We start from the raw sequence: 17,015 nt of genomic DNA on the forward strand, positions 1-17,015 counted from the left end.
AAGCTTGGGAGCCGGCTCAGCTGTGGGGGATTGCTCCAGGTTTGGGGGGTGGAGGCAGAGCCCTGAGCCCCATGGAACAGGGAGAGGAGGGAGGTCCTGAAATGATAGCAGGGCCAGATGCTGGCCCAGCCCCGAACAGAGCGGGGGGCAGGGGGGCCCCGGGCAGGGCTGCAGCTGAGCTGGAGGGCTTTGTGTAAGGCGTCCTGATGGGTTCTCCACGCATAGCACTTCAGCTGTTTACAGCAGTGGTTGGGAGGGATACATTTATTTTGCCTCTTTGAACATATTTGGAACATATAAATGAGAAGAAACTTATCTTGGCAGGATTTTCACCTTGTACACTCCCCCCCCCTTCTGTATACCATACTCACTGGTTTCACAGAGCACGGGCAGAGATGGAAATATCGCCGGAGCTCATTGTGTGTTCAGTTGGGAACCCGAGCATCTGTGCAGACAGAAGGGAGGAAGGCAGGGACTGTGACTTCTGTAGTAGAGAATCCCCCCAAGCTTGGCTCAAGGGGGAAGGTGAGGGAGGGCTGGGCAGGAGCAGGGCAGGTCCCCTCCTACAGCTCCCCAGTCTCCTGGGCCTCCCAGCAAACTTGTGTGCACTCCGTTAATCTTCTAGAGGCTGAGTTTGTGACCATGGAGGGTCCCTGGGCTGCCGTCACTTTCGGGTCTAGGTGGTAGTGAGGCCCAAAGAGGGGAAGTGCCATCACTGATCGCCACGGAGCAGAGGTGGGACTAGAGCTCAGGCTTGTAGACTCTGAGTGCTCTCTCCACATCAGCGCAGTGCTCCTGCTGTATCTTCTCAGAGGCACTTTGCATATGGCAGGTGGGTTTGTTTTGTGAAGGACTTTTTGTGAAGGACTGCCACAGACCTGTGGAGAGGTTAGGAACTTGGGCTTTGAATCTTAGAATCTTGTCTTCATCACCCACTGTGTGATCTGGGGCAAGTAACTTAACCTCTCTGTGCCTCAGTTTGTTCATTTTCAATTGAGGATAGTCATACCAGTGATTCGAGGTTGCATTGAGGAATTAATCAGTTGATATTTCTAAAACATTTAGAATACCCCTGGCACAAAATTAGAGTTAATATGTTTGTGAAATAGACAAAACTTGTAAAAATGCTGTGATCTGGGACTACTTACCTTTACTGAGCCTCAGTTTTATCATCTGAAAAATGGGGAGAAAATCATACAGAGGGTTGTTGTGATGACTGAGTGTGATGAATAATGAATTTAAGGTGCTTTGTATGAAGTTTTACAAGCTCTCAGTGGTTGTTATCATTGGATTTCTTTTTTTTTAAAGATTTTATTTATTTGACAGAGAGATACACGTATCATTGGATTTCTTATCACTTGGTACCCTCGTTCCCATTCAAGTGGCATTCATCCGCTCAGCCAGCAGATGAGGGGGAGGAAGTGCAAACACGCAAGGTGGGCCAGGAGGAAGGGAGGTGACAGGCTGCTGAGGTCTGCATGCAGATGAGGCCAGGGTTGGCTTTGGGCCTCCCACTGGCAAAGACCCCATGACCAGCTGGGAGCATGGTGCCCAGAAATGAGTGGGGAGATGTTCACTGTTCTCCAGGCCACACCCTGCGAGGGGGCTGCCTTCCTCCCCCAGGTGGTTCCTCCCAGGAGCCTCCTGCCCAGGCTTTTGTTTCTCGTGGGGCAGCCGTCCACCTGCCCAGGCATCGGAGCAGTGAGAATGCCGTTCGGAGGAAGCGGGCGCGTGCAAGCAACTCCCCCCTCGGAGTTTCTCTGGAAGGCTCAGGATACACTTCACAGGAAGCGTCAGCACAATTTTCTAATCAAGTTGAAGTCCGTGGCCCGTAGTTAGAAACAATAAATGAAATGCAATTTGAGCCGGCACTTTGCCTGAGTTCCCATTTCTGGAAGTGAGTATGGGTGAGAAGCTTGTCTTTCTGAGGGAAGAACTTTCTGAGGAAGAACAGCGCCCACCCCCGCCCCCGACCGTTTAGCCCCCAGCCCCACCATGGGCTGGCAGGGGTGGGACCCTAGGACTTTATTTAAGGTAATCATTCCAAATCCTGATTTTGATCTGTCAGGTCAAAGTCCACACTTCTCTGTAAATCAAGGCAACTCTTTAGCCGACTCTTTGTTTTTTCTCCTTCCAGCTCCTTCTACCTACCATGCTCAGAGTTTAGTCTTGGAGGTCATTGTTTAATCAATATTAAACCATTCACGTAGTTTAAGTGTTTACTTATGTGCTTTGAATCCTAGCTTGCAGTAAGAACAAGTGATGCCCCTAATCTGCCTTCACTGCACTCCCCAATACCCTAATTATGTAATTTAGAAAAGAACATTTCCTGACAGCAGTTTCTCAGTGTGCAGCAACAAATGCCGACTGGGGACGGCACCAAACAGCCTGGTAATAGCTAGCACATGGATACCGCTGCCTCGGTCCAGGCGGCCCGGGCTTGGGGCGGCCGCCCGTCCGTTTGGGTTAAGGCTTTCAAATGATGGCGTATTAGTGCCAGGAGAAGTAATTCCACATGAAAAGAGCTGTAGCTAATAGCCCATCTCCAGTCTCTCCTAGTTTGTGGAATAGGTCCTCACTGCAAATCATTACTGACTCAGACAGTTGGGAACACATGCCTGACCCAGCCTGAGGGACCGACGCGGCCAAAGACGTGTCCAAGAGGCCAAGGTTTAGACCAAGTTGTTCTTCGTGTCCTTGCCAACCCCCACATATATGGTCCAGAGGCTGGGCCGGAGCGTTCCTCAGACTTCCTTACTGCTTTTGCGGGGCGAGTCAAGGGATTGGCATGCCCACCCCATCAGGCTGCGCAGGCATCTGAAGAGCCGGGGGGGGGGGGGCGCAGCTCAGGTTGTGTGGTTGGCGAGACACATCTGCGTTTTAGTACCGTCTGGTCAGTGTTTCAGGATACATCTGCACTTTAGTACCGTCTGGTCAGTGTGGCTCTTGGGGACAGAAGGGGCCCTGAATGCCTTTCTCCTCCCCAGTCTGCTGGTGTCCACGACGGAGCTCTCAAGCCCACTGTCCCTTGTGAGCAGAGCCCAGGGTGGCTTTCCCTGGCCACGTGAGCCTAAATGCTCATTGACCAAGCTGCTTCCGTAACAGGAATGGAAGACCATCCTCCTGCGTGTCCTCACCCTATGGAGACCTCAGTCCAACAAAATTTCTGTGGCTCTAGGAACCCAGCAGATGCCTTTGGGGGGGGCTCACCTGTCTCAGCATTTGGGGCATTGGTGCATAGCCCGTCCTCTGAGAAATCCAGCAGCTGTGGCTTGCGTTGCTATGTGGTCATCCAGCTGCCCTGGACCCGAGTTCTTGAAGGTCCCAGGGGAGGGGTAGGGGACGAGTGAGGAGCAAACCGAGCTGCGGAAATTTTAATTTGGCTGTGAGTCCCAAACCAATGCATTAGCCTTTCTAGAAGCGCCGGTTGCTATAGTGATGGAAGCGGTGCCAATCGCAAGAGTTGTTTTTGTGGTTAGGGTGCCTGTTTTAGACAAAGAGAGTGAGGCCAAGCCGACAGCCTCAGTCCTTCTTGTCTTCCAAGGATTGGATATTGTCAAAACCTGGCCTCAGGAGGAGGGGTGACAGCCACTCAGCCTGGTCTTTTTGCCCTCGAATTCTGGTGAGGGTCCAGCGGCTTTGCCAGAAAGGAGCATTCCGAGAGAGAACCCACAGGTGGGTTTACCAACAACGGAGAAGGGGCTATCTGGTTATGGCAGAAACTGGAGTTTAAAGAAATGCCTCTCTCGGGGCAAATTCACGGTGGAGTGTTTTTTTATGAAATCATCTGCCACTCAGCCTGGCCATGGGCCCACAGGGGTCTGCTCCTTCAGGCTACATTTTGGTTTGGGCTTCAAATATTAGCTCCCCTGAAAATTTTCCTAAGTGACAGAATGGAGGCCTTTTCTGTAGCTGGGGTGCTTGGGTAGCTCGTTAACTCTCAAAGTGTCTTACAAATATTTATCCACCTTAGGTCATTTGCAAACCTAACCCCTGTCATCCCACCTCCAGGCTGTCCCTTCTCGCCAGGTTGCCCAACATGAAGTCAGGAGCCTTGGACTGGGAATTCCACGTTGGCGGATTTTGAAAAGCTGGCCCCAAATCGTTTGTTTATTTCTCTAGTCTGCCCTTCTTAGAATTCCAGAATGTGTCAGGACTCCCCAGTCCAGACATGCAAAGCCCTTTGCCCTCCCTGCCAGAGGTGAGAATATTTTATTTATGAATTCATCCTAAATCACTTTTAAAATCACGTTTAATTAATACTCTTGCTCTGAGATTATGTCAAAGCATCAAAATAAAGAGGGCATTAGGTAGGAGTGAGGTATTTGGGGACAGGTAACCAACCAGTTCCCTTTGACTGGCTTTCCCAGCTGGCATGGACATGCAGAGAGAGCCTGTTTCGTTTTGTTCTCTGAGATCCCTGAAGTATATCTATTTCCTTGTAAAGAGGAAGGGCCCTGGGATTTGGAGGCCTGCGCCCTTCCCAGGGGCAACCGCATGCTGCATGTCAGTGATATTCCCCCCAGGACCCACCCAGATGATTCCAGGGCTCCTGCCCCTCCCTGTCTTCTCAGCAACCCGCTGCCCTTGGTTACATCAGGGTTGCTGGCCTCAAAGTGGCCAAACCTGAATGTGCCTCTGCCCTGGGTCTCAGCACTTCTGACTAATGAAGGCTGACCCCTGGTGAATTTTCAGAAGCCACGGCTTGCCTGCACCGAGCCAGTTCTGTTGATAAGATAGGCTTTTGTGTACAGCAAGCAGGAGGATAGCAGCTTCCATAAGGACCATATCAAGGTGTCACTAATCCTTCTGCTGGCTAATGTTTGCCAAATAAATAGCCTCATTAGGAAGGGCTATAAAAGTCTGATAAGGTTCTTCTAATTATCCCCCAAAGCACAAATACTTGGGGTTTCAGTTTAGTACAACAAGAGACATCAAGAAAAGAGGGGAGAACGTGTGAGAGGGAATACATTTTGAACAATGGCTTCCCCCCACCTTGCCAACCCGAACACCGGGACATCTAGCATTTCATATTTTGCTTTTGCAAAAAGGCAACAAATTGCTGGAACAGAAAAAAAAAAAAAAAAGACAATGACATATTTTAGGTTACTACTTCACCTTTGCAAATCAATATACAAGCCATTAAAACTACATTTTTCCATTAATGATAAGTGTAATTACCTCTCTCTTGCCATAAAAACTTGTCCTTATTAAATGTAAATATTTAAAAATGATTGAAATATATTTGAAGGGCACTTTATAGCTTGATTTTATATGCTGACATCTGGGTTGCCTTTCCTAAAACACTCTATTTCTTGGAGAGTTATTAAATTAGTATTTTGCAAGGACTAACACTAGATTTGTTCCTTGTTTCAATTTTAATTTCGTGCATATTTAGATTTACTGAGAACTCAGAGAGGGTTTACATTTGGCTAAAACGTCCTTAGGTTTGTGGGGCTTGTACACATAGAAGCTGTGATACTAGTTGCAGAGAGGATCTTTAAACATTTGGAAACCCCCATCTCCACGTTGATTTTGTACCCCTGTAAAGTATGAGGAGGAGAACTGAGATTTCAAGATTCCTGGGTGTGAATGTTTAATTTTCCAGTTCGTCCTTTGAGCAGGGAGATTGTTTTATTTACTTTTAATTGTGCATCATTTCAGATAGCGAATTCCCAGTCCTTTTTTTTTTTTTGAGCTCTGTCGGAGGTTATTTAGTTTCACTCCAAGAAGGAGACAACAGCGTGATAATTTTTTTCAGCTTCCCTCTTTGGAAGAGATTGCATTTTCTTTAAAAGTTCTCATTGTTAGTTGTCTCGTTCCCCCTCCATTTTTGGAAAGGTGAGATTATTCAGCTCTGTGCTGGAGAGAGTTTCAGAGAATGATAGAAAATCTAATATTTGAAAATACAAGCTTCAGTAAAATACCTAATTCCAGATGGCAAAAAGACCTTGCCTGAAAATGTGAAAGAATTCAATATTTGGTGGCTCAAAGATTTTTTTTCACGATAAACAAATATTTCTGGGATGGATGTATTCCTGAACTCTGCATAGGAAAGCAGCCATCCATGGAAGCCGTGCCCGGCTGCCCTTCAAACCCTCTTTGCTCTTTTCCTTTTCACTGTGCTAAATCCTTGAGATGTGTAAAGATGTTGTGATAGGCAGTGGGTCAAGTAATCTGCACATGTAGCTTTTTATAAATTTTTCTTTGCAAAGGAAAATTTTTCTTCAAATAAATCCCCCCAAATAAATGGTTTGTAAAAACAAAAGTCTATTTGTTTTGAAATAGCACACAAGAAACCATGTTATAACAATCTCTCTCTTTATTTGAGTTCTGCCTGAGAAAAGCAATGTACCTCTCGTCAGCAGTTTCCCTCATGATAACCCTTTAAAAAATAAAGTTGCCTCTTGGGAGAAAATAAACATCAGGGAAGCGTAGGTATGGGTAACGAGGTGCTCTGGATTCACTTGTCCGCTGGAAGCGTGTTCTACCTTTGTTTCCCGTCTCCTCCTCTCTGCATCCCTTTTCCTTTCTTTAGAGTTTCTGTTCGTGCCAATTTCGGACCGGTTAAGCATTTTAGAAATTTGTTACTTCTGACCATACAGATACTTCTTGAGTGAGCCAACTTGTCCTCCCCGCCGCCCCCTCCCCCCCCCGCCCCGGCCGAAGTGGAAATTTTAGACAAGTTTTGAAATCCATCTTTTGCCGAAACTCCCAGCAGAATGTCTGGGCTTTGTGGGTATTTTCACAGCGCTGCCGAAGGTGAGCAGACCAAGGGGGGACCCGCGGTGGGCACCCATCAGTGACTTGGGAATTTTTCAGGAGGCATTATTTTCTTACATTAATGCCTTTGTAGATTCCACTGACGTTCAGACATCAAAGAGCGTGCAATTAATAATGGGCATCTGGAGGGCCGATCACATGCTTCCGATGTTAAAGTGGCGAAGGAGCGGCAGGAAAATCAGCCACGCTCAGGTATTAGCTCTAATTGTAATCATTTCTAAATAGCAGCAATGAAGGCTTCTCTTTTGTGCCTTTGCTCTCAGAAATGCAAGGGTTCAACATGTAAAAAGTTCCCATAGACGCTTTCCCTCTGGTGGATGAAGGAATATTAAATGATTTGTAGACCTACATTTTGTCAGTGTTGATTCAGATCACCTTAATTTCTTCAATAAATGCAAACCCAATTTTGTGTGAACTTTTCCCTTGAAGCCCAACGTGGACACGGGGCAACAGACAGCTGGTTGCATTATCTGAGTCTTTGGTTAATCCTCCCAGGTTTGCCCCTTTATTTGTTTGCATTTTCCAAAATAAATGCGGAGTTTCTAGCGCGAGGATAATAGTCACTTTCTGCTTGCTGTGACCAAAGGTGTCTTCACTGGTTATTTATTTCCTCTCTTTTATGGTAGCCTGTTTATCTTTTCCAAAGCGATATGTGTTAACCAACCCCGTGTAATATAAGATAGGCAGGTAAGACTGCATTTAAGCTCAACAAAAATGCTCCAGAGAAAAAGGGCGCTTTGGGCTCTAAACACTCCAGCAGGTATAAAAACCTGCAACTATTTAACAATAATTCTCATTTGAGTAGGTCACAGATAATAAAGGAACGCTTGTTTCTGGGAAATTAAAAAAATGACATGGGGGGAAAATATTTATTTGCTCTCTACATTGGTCAAATGACTGGTGGATATTAAAACTTGTAAACAGACAGATGCAACCAATTCTCTTTCATTAATGAATTGCAATTTCACAATAAAGTAAATGCATTAAAAAAAGGTCTGCACTTCTGAGAAGCTGAAACTATCAGAGTCGGAGCCTGCTTTAAATGTTATTTAAACATTCAATATTCTAATATTGTATATTCTAATGAGCGGAGGGGGGGAAGTTTACTTGTAAATCTTTAAAGAACGTTAACAAGGCTCCTTTGGTTGTTCAGGTAGCAAAAGGACTGAGTGACTTTGTGTACATTTCTGTACGTTTGCCCTTTGCCTAAATCTACCCCGTCGCCAGCTTTGTTTCCGTTCTAAGGACAAGCCGTATCAGCAGCTCGTTTTAAAATTAATTTGAAGCAGGGTCTCTATTGCCATCAGCAAATACGTTGTAAGCTTATTATTTAACAGTGATTCCCAGGTGAGGCCAGCATCTTCTTTCTAAACCGAAATATAAAAGCTGAAATTGTATTTGTTAAATCTGTCATTTTGGATTTGTGGCCCAGATTGTGTTCCCGAGTGTGCGGGGCCCGAGGAGGCTCACAGGCAGCTCCCAGCTGCAGGCACCCTGGGCCCAGCAAAGCTGCTTGGGGCCGGTGGCTGAGACGCTCGCTCCAGCCACCTAAACCGCCTGCTTCCCCCAAACAGAACTCCAGCCCAGCCTGCTCCCGGCTTTTCCACATTGTAAAAATCATTTGATTTATTTGTTTGGTTTGGTTTTTTTTTTTTTTTTTTTTTTTAGAAGCCTTGCCGAAATATTTCCTACTGGCAGAGGGGGCACTGGGTGAAGCTAATATGGTACACTAGTTGTTAGCTTAGGGTTCTCCAACTTAACACTGTGGAGTCTATGCAAGGCCCTGACCAGAGCAGAACCAATGAAACCTGACGGGATTCCTTTCACTGTCTGTAACATGTGAGACCGTACAGAACACCGTCTGTGTCTCTCCTGCAGGGGTTTCCTCTGTTAGCTTTGGAATTTGGTGGTAGGAAATGTTAGTTATTTCTAAAGAGGAAAAATTCCTCTCTCACCGGTCCAGTTCTCAAAAAATGTAATTTTATCATCACTGCTCATAGCAAGCAGTAGGAAGGGGTGCCGATGACAGCCACGACCCCCCCATCTCTGGGCTCTCTCTCTCACCTCCATCAGCGACTTCACGCTCCGGATTCTTGATCTTTCTTTCTTTCTTTCTTTCTTTCTTTCTTTCAAAGATTTTATTTATTTATTTGAGAGAGAGAGAGAGAATGAGAGACAGAGAGCACGAGCGGGAAGAGGGTCAGAGGGAGAAGCAGACCCCCCGCTGAGCAGGGAGCCCGATGCGGGACTCGATCCCAGGACTCCAGGATCATGACCTGAGCCGAAGGCAGTCGCTCAACCAACTGAGCCACCCAGGCGCCCAGGATTCTTGATCTTTACAGGGAATTCTAAACCTGCGTGTGGACAGGGGACAAGCCTGGCTCTGACTGGCCCTGGCCGGTGGTCTGTCCGGGGAGCTGTCAGGGTGCAGTGGGGGCTGCAGGTGCTCAGGGGAACCGGCAGCCTGAGGCGGGGAGCCTCTAGGCCCAGGCCCCCACGGGGCGGGGGGGCGGTCCGCACCAAGCGAGTTTGGCCCCCGGGGGCAGGGGGGGAGATGCAGGGCTCGAATCCTAGAACGGCTTCTTTGCGGAGGGACCCACGGGACACACCTGGCCACGTGGCTCCCATGTACCCCATTCTCCTGCCTCTCTCTGGCTCTTCCTTCTCCGGGTGTTGGAGCTACACCTCAGGCCTTTGCGGGCAGCGGTGCTGGGACCAGCCACGGCCCTCAGGTGAGCGCTTCCCAAAGCTCTCCTGCCACCTGTTGGCCGCCGGCGGTGGTGACGCTGGGATGAGCCAGGCTTGCGGGACCCGCCAGGCCTGGCTCCACACTCTGTAGAATTGGGAAATCACTTCTCTGCCACAGTGCTCCCTGTTGTGGCCAAGGCCCACAGGCTGGCAGGCTGGCAGCTGTCTCCTGAAGCTTCCTCAGGCTGGTCCCCTGCGTTTCCTGGGCCCCCATTTGGCCAGGTCACTACGCATGAAGTAACCTGCCCTGGAGTGTGAGGTCCCAGGGCCCTGCCAGGACGCCTCCTGGCCTGGCCTTGCCCTGCCTCTCAGGCAGCCGTGGGGCCGATCGAGGCTTGAGGGTGTTGCTGGGAAGAGAAGCCCATGTGCCCTGAATGCTCACGTGGCAGTGGTGTCTGGGGGGGGGGGGCTTGGTGTGTGCTGTGTGAGAGGCACGGTGGGAGACGCGGCCACGGGCCCCTGACGTGGTGCCCTTGCTCTGCTATGAGACAGTGGAGCAGAGAGAATCCAGGTCAGCCTGTCCAGCTTGGCTTGCTTTCCTTTCTCCTAAGGGAGGTCCCGGGGAATGGATTGACTGGCAGCATGGGGCACCTCAGCCAAAGGTCGGGGAGCTTCAGAGTGCAGAGACACTGCACAGCCGAGTGCAGTGCCTTCTCGTTGGAAGTCCTGGGCTTGATCGGTGCACGGCACCCCACCCCCCAATAACAGAATTGTTTGGGGGCTGAGCAGTTCTGTTCTGAGGAGGTGGCCCCCTAGGCTCTCATGTTGGGAACCCATCACAAACGGGCGTGGGTTCCCCCTTGCCAAGAGCTCTGTAAGGCGGTCTTGAACAAAGCGGGGCTCTAGTCTGGTGGCTGTTTTGGACATTTGGGGCACAAATCCGTGTAGCCCTTGCATTTCTGACCCACCTAGGGGCAAAAGTAAACCTCTTTCCAGGTCCCCAAGGGACCGAGTCTCAGGAATGGATTTGGCCCGGCTTTGAAAGTGTCACCAAAGGCAGAGGCCGGGGGGCTGCTTTCATCCCTGCCCTGGGGAGGAGACCCGGAGCCCTGGCTTTCTCCTAGGCCCCGCTGCAGGGGCCCGAGAGTCACAGCTGCTGTCGGCCTCCAGACGGGCCTGTGGCCCAGCTGGAGATGCGATGTGTTTTTTCATTCCGTGGTAGTTTTATACACAAAGGCTGTGTCACCCTCAACCTCACCCGCCTGCAGCCTGTGCGAGCATTAAGCATGGGCTCTGAGGAGCCACAGGACATCCATGCTTGATGCTGCTCACGGCATGGCGGGACCGCTCCGGCCGCCTCGTCTTGCCAGCCCAGGTCACGGTGTTTCCATCTGGCCGACTTCTGTCCTAGCCCCACACCCTTTCTCCCCCCTGTAGAGGGGGTCGGCCTTGAAAGCCAAGGGCGCCTGTTTCCAGGTGATGGTCTCCTGGCTCATGTAAGGCCAACACGTTCTTACCTCCTGGTCTCCAAAATCACGGAGAAGGGGCTCTGGTCTTTGCCCAAATGGCTGCTGAGAACCCAGCCCTGAGAAGTTATTTTCTTAGTCCAGGGGCTCATGTGAACCTTGGACCAGGGGTGATTTAGTTGTGTTTTTTCAGCTCACCTCATAATTTAATGTAGAAGAAATTCTTTGGCATGTTTCCTCCTGGGTGCCGACGGCCTTTGGAGCTGTCCTGTACAGAGCGATGCCCTCTAGTCAGAAATCTCGTTACGCCAGGTCTGGGCTTTCGGTAACTGCTGAGGGGCTCACTGTAATCGCTCAGATCGGCCAGCTAAGGGAGGGACAGAAATCCTCCTTAGCCGGCACTCACATTTTTATGGAGAAGAAGGAATGCTGGGGAAGTGCATAAACCTACAGTGCTCCCAGCCCTGGGAACATGGAGAAAAGAAGAAAAAATCCTAGCCAGCTGGTTATTTACCCCGAGCACAAAAGCAGCCTCCCTCCCATCCACCTCCCTTTTATTTCCAGCCACTCTGACAGAAATACATTACTGGCTGAATACACCTTCCCACAATACTGTCCATCACACAGGTATGGGGGGGACCAAAGGTAAGACGAACTTTAAACACACCTGGCACCACGGGCTCCTGCCTTTGTGCTTGGAATGGCCGCCAGCCAGCTGGCTGCCCTGTCCCCCATTCACACGCTCTCCAGAGGAATTCTGACAGACTGACTTCTTTCTGTGGCCACGTCGTGTTCTAAAATCAGGGCATGCAGCTGGTTTGGGAGAGTCAGGGCAACCTCCCTGGAGAGCAGCCTTATCAGACCTTCAAAGCTGGAAGCTGCTCAGCCAACAGAATTGTTTGGGGGCTGAGGGTTGCGGGGGGGGGGGGGGGCGGTGGAGACCCTGGGATTCTCCACGCTCCCCTTCAGCCGCAAACAGAAAAGGTGTGCAAGTCCCCCAGGTGATATCCCCCCCACCCCCAGCGGTCGCTAATTGTGCTCATGCCATTCCTCTAGCCTCCGTGGGTGTCTCCGAAGGGGGACAGGTGACCGAACTGTGGGCTGTTTCTCCAGTTTTATGCATCTGGAAATTCCAGGCTTTCTTCAGAGTTGCGGCAAACAGAGAGAGTCATTTATCGGCAGGAATTCTGTTCCGTCGCTGAACTGGGACGGCGGCTGCTCTCCCGCATCCCAGGCAGCTTCTAAGGTGCACCTAGCTTCTGACCTTTCCTACAACTGGGTAGGAAATGACCCTGTCTGGAGCGAGGTAAAATGACTCCCAAGTCATTCTGTCTTCCTCCCCAGCTGCTACAAGTTCATTTGTTTTAACTCTCACTCTCCTGAGATAACATGTTCCAGAGGTTGGTGCAGAAATGTGGTGTGTGGAAAAGTCTTTTAAGTGGGAACATTCTGGGTTGGGAGATTGAGCTGTTCGAGAAGACGCGCATGCTTCCCCGGTTCACAGAGGCGAGAGGCGATGAGGCTCTCGTGGCCCTTTGGGTCTGGGGCTGATAAGGCTGTTTTCTTGTAGAACGCCAGAATCTCTGTGACGATCGTTTGGAAAATGCATCATCGTGTCAATCTGGGAGGGAAGGAGAAGACAGAATGGGCTTTGAGACAGTCGATTGGGTTGCTGGTTGCCAAGCAATCACTTAGTATTCGCTCTGGCTGTTGGGTGTCATTGGGACTAGCCACTTAATCCCTGGGAGAGGCCGTGCCTTGGGTCACCCCCATCTTAAAGATAAAATTCAGCCCTCCTTGTCTACTCTGTGCGATGGCGGCATTAGGCAACTGAGCATTGCTTTGGCTCCAGTAGGCAGACCTCTGCAACCATAGTCCTTGCTACCAGCCTGAACCCACATTGCAGGTTGAGCTCAAGTGAGATTCAAGAGCATAGGAACAAATGCTTTTGGAAGATTGGAAGAACTCAAGGAGATGACAAAGCTATCATCATATTTCTCAGGCCCCTCTCCCTGAATTTCCATGCCCCCTCTTCTCCCTCTCTCCCTCACCCGTGTGTGCCCCATTGGAACCATTTGGTATTCACCTGGCTGTGGGAGAGAACATTGTGAAATTCTGGAATTGCTACAGCAACTCAGAGACATGGAAAATGCACACTCCTTGCTTGGTCTGTCCTGTTTTCTGCCAATACAGTCTGACGGAGCTGTGGGCATGCTGATGCCAGAGATAATTCAACCGAATAAGTCTCTAAGAACATAAAACAAAAGCACTCTCGCATTTTTCTTTTGTTTTCTGCACAAAAGCCATTCTTGGCATATGACTGGTGTCAGATGCAATAATCCGGAATAAATCTCCAGGAAGAAAAATGCAACTCACTGCGAATGATCACTCATTTCCCATTTCCCCTCCCTCCCTCCATATGTGTATCGGATGAGTCACTGGGGTGGCTGCTGACAGCTCCATCACAGGGACTTGCTGAGGCCAGAACTAACGCAGGTCATTGAGCTCTAGCTGCGGAGGGGTTTGAGTTTTTGCCTTTTCGGCCATGTCCAAAGAAGAAGAGTATACCCTTTGAGTCCAGGCCCCCACAATGGCCTAAGCTTCTCCAGGGGGTCCTGTGGGTGTTCTTGCCAAGTGCCTCCCCTGTAGAACGCTGGGCACATTTAAGTCCTATGTACTCTCTGGGCAGATGAAAGTTGACGAGTCTGGGGCTGGCCTCTGCAGGCGCTGGATGGCTGCCCTCCCTGGGAACACCTGCTTATTCATTAGTGAAGGTGACATGTCTCGGGGGAAGAGCATGTTGGGGCATCTGCTACATCAAGATTTCAGGAGTCCCCTTGAGAACTGGAAAACTCCTGCCATTGAATGGTTAACTGTACATTGTTGAGCCTCCCGTATGGTGCCTATTCCAGATTTTTCCTTTCAGTGCAGGACCCGGTCCACGATCACATACTGCATTTAGCTGTCAGGTCTCTCTCTTAATCAGCGTTTGATTTGGAACAGCTCTTCAGCCTTTGTCTTTCCCAGTGCTGATGTTTTATTGAAGAACAGATCAGAATGCAGGCTGTTTCTTAGATTGGGTTTGGTGGATGCTTTCCCATGACTAGATTCAGATTGTGCATCCCTAGCGGGTCTGTTGTGTTCCTTCAGGACACGGCATCCGGAGGCACACGAGCTCTGTCTGCCTCTCCCTGGTGATGATGTTCACTTGGATTTCCTGGGCAGGGTGCCTGGGCAGGCACTGTATAGCTAATCTTCCCTTTGGTAACTAAGAAGTGATCTGTGGGGGCGCTTTGATGTGCAAATATCTTCCTCCTCATCAAAATGCACACCACCCCCCAACTCAGCACCCATTGATAATTCTTGCCCCAACCAGTCTTCATGTTGGTCAGAGTGGTGATCTCCCAGTTCCACTACTTTGTCCACATTTACCAGATGGCTATTTCCTTTGATGAAGAGCAAGCCCTCCCTCCCGCCTTCCTTTCCTTTCCCTCCCCCCCCCCCCCCCCCCCGCTTCTTCTGCTTCTACTCTGCTGTTTCTCCTGTTGCTTCATCACATGGTCTCGTAGATTCCTATTTTACTCAGAGGCTTATAATCTGTTACTACCGTTATTTATTTTGGTGCTTAAATTGTACCACGTGTTGCCAGCGATATACCCTTCAAGCTTGGCTCCTGTGTCCTTCTGACATACCACTATCGTGCCTTTGGAGTTTCCTTTCTGATACTAACCAGACGTCCTGGGCTTAACTCGTGTACCTTCCCTGCCCTAGTCTTGCACTCGGGCATTTTGCTAAGGAACCCTGGTTCCTTTTACTGGGGAATGGTATTTAAAACCCAAGATCTGGCCCCGGATATGCCCAGTGCTACCAGAATGCCATTGTTTCGAGACCTCTTCGGGTCTAGGATCTATGTATTATAACCACGCACACACTCATCCGTCCTAGGTTTGAAATATATAAATAAATATATACACACACTTGAAATTATATGGACATTTGAAATTTTACATGTATATATACATACATATATATGCTTATATATGTATACAGATATATAGTTTTCATGATTTCATGCTGTTACCCTAAGACCAATTCCATCCCCATACGTTCCTAATTGCGTCTCCTGATCCTGTATTTGAGTCTCCCTTCTTCCACAGTGAGAACCCCGGCTCCCGGCAGTCTCCCACCTCTGTGCATATCCTCCAGTATATATGAAATAGTTGCAAATTCCTACGCCTGTATCTCTACGGAAAACAAGACCGATGAGGAGAGTTCATGATTAGTTTGCAGCTCTTTTTCCCCTCTAGACTGAAGGCATGCAATCAAGGTACTGTGTTCAAAAATTACTTGTTTCTTATTTCTTATTTCTTTTCCTCTTCAGCCTGGTTCTCAACTGGGGTTTGTCAGATGGTTTCTCATAATTAGATTTATTTGAAATACAGTTTGATTCATTTACTTCCATTGTAGTTTCTGTTCCCCTCACCCTTGATGGCTCTAGTTTTGATTATGGGGAATATGAAGATGCTTCTAGAAGTCAAAGCTATAGAAAAGTGTAGAAGTATCATCCCTTCCTGTACCCCTTTTACTGTTTCCTGCCCCATCTCTCAGAGGGAACTAATGTGTTTTTTTTTTCTTCCTGTGTTTCTTCTTTGCAAAAATCAGCAAGCACATGCGTATTGTCCCATTTTCCCTTCTTCCTTGCACAAGAAGGTAACATACTATATATATTCTTTGGCATCTTGCTTTTTCCACCTAACATATTCTAGAAATCACTCCGTATCTGTTCACAGAGATTTTTCCCATTCTTATTTACAGCACCATATCCCTTCATTGTATGTATGTAACAGTTTCTTTTCAACCAGTATCCTCTGTTTGAGAATTTAGATAATTTCCAGTATGATGCGGCAATGAATATGTTTTATGTGTGTATATTTTTACTCTTGGTGCTGTATATTTAGGGTAATTTCTTGGAAGTAGGATTGCTTGAGTCAAGGTAAATAAATACTGCAGTTTTGTTAGTATTGCCAAATTTCTCGTTAGAGGGATCCTGTAATGTGCATCCCCACCAGCAGTGAATGAGATTACTTGTTTCCTTTCAGCTTTGCCAATAGAGTATACCGTCAACATTTTGAATTTTTGCCAATCTGATAAGTGAAAAGCAGTGTGTCAATGAAGTCTTAATTTGCATTTCCCTGATGATGTGTAAAGTGGAACATTTTTTTGTAGGTTTCAGAAGCATTTTAATGTCTTTTTGGTGAATTGCCTGTTAATGTCTTTGCTTCCTTTTTTATAGGATTTTGGGATCTTTTTTTTTTTTTAAAGATTTTATTTATTTATTTGACAGAGAGAGAGAACACAAGTAGGCAGAGTAGCAGGCAGAGAGAGAGGGAGAAGCAGGCTCCCTGCTGTGCAGGGAGCCCGATGCGGGGCTCGATCCCAGGACCCTGGGATCATGACCTGAGCCGAAGGCAGTCGCTTAACCGACTGAGCCACCCAGGCGCCCCGGATTTTGGGATCTTTTAAAGGTATTTTAGCCCTTTATCTGTGATAGATGTAAATATTTTCTCCCCATTTGATGTTTGCCTTTTGATTTTGCTTGTGGTGTTTGTATTTTTTTTCTAAAGATTTTATTTATTTGAGAGAGAGGGGGAGAGTGAGCAAGAGTCGGGGGCAGAGGCAGAGGGAGAGGGAGAAGCAGGCTTCCCGCTGAGCAGTGAGCCCAGTGCGGGGCTCGATCCCAGAACCCCGGGATCATGACCTGAGCCAAAGGCAGATGCTTAACCGATTGAGCCACGCAGGCATCCCATGGTTGTATTTTTTTTTTTCTTTTCTGCCATGCAAAACTTAAAATAATATTTTGCAGTCAAAACTAACAATTTTTATTTGATGTCATCAGAATTTTGACTCAGAAAGCTTCGCTACACCCAAGTTACACAATTCACCCATATTTTCTTTTCATACTAGTATGATTTAGTTTTTCAAACTTAGATCTCTAGTCTATTTGGAATTTACTTTTGTATGTGATGTAAGGAATGGATCTAATTTTTATATTCTCCAAACATCTATCTAGTGTGCCAA

This window comes from Neomonachus schauinslandi, chromosome 7, assembly GCF_002201575.2.
Source record: "Neomonachus schauinslandi chromosome 7, ASM220157v2, whole genome shotgun sequence".
NCBI lineage: Eukaryota > Metazoa > Chordata > Mammalia > Carnivora > Phocidae > Neomonachus > Neomonachus schauinslandi.